Source organism: Camelina sativa, chromosome 6, assembly GCF_000633955.1.
Source record: "Camelina sativa cultivar DH55 chromosome 6, Cs, whole genome shotgun sequence".
NCBI classification, from domain to species: domain Eukaryota; kingdom Viridiplantae; phylum Streptophyta; class Magnoliopsida; order Brassicales; family Brassicaceae; genus Camelina; species Camelina sativa.
The window spans coordinates 22,865,191-22,865,745 of NC_025690.1; positions in this window are offsets into that span (position 1 = coordinate 22,865,191).

Sequence of the window (555 nt, forward strand, 5' to 3'; positions counted from 1 at the left end):
TGTCAGCTTTTGCCTTGCCTAAAGGATGCATTAAAGCTTTGGAAAAGCTGTGTAATAGTTTTCTTTGGTCAGGGGATATTACTAAGAGGACCAATGCAAAAGTATCTTGGGCGAATGTTTGTTTACCAAAATCCGAAGGTGGTCTTGGGCTCAGGAATCTCCTAACTTGGAACAAGGTTCTCAACTTGAGGTTAGTTTGGTTACTCTTCTCAAGCAGTGGCTCTCTTTGGGTTGCATGGATGAAGGAACACCATATTAAAACTGCCACTTTTTGGTCTGCTGAGCTTCACAACAATTCCAGTTGGATCTGGAGATCCTTATTAAACCTGAGACCCTTGGCTAAAACTCTGATCCGATGTCAAATCGGTGATGGCACTTCTGCAAGTTTCTGGTTTGATCGTTGGTCTCCTCTAGGACCTCTAATCGATCTGCTTGGGGACAATGGTCCAGTCTTATTGGGAATCCCCATCAATGCTCAGGTTGTAGCTGCCACAAACTCTCACGGTTGGAGGCTCCCTTCTAGCAGATCCAGGAATCCGCTAGTTCTCAGCATCC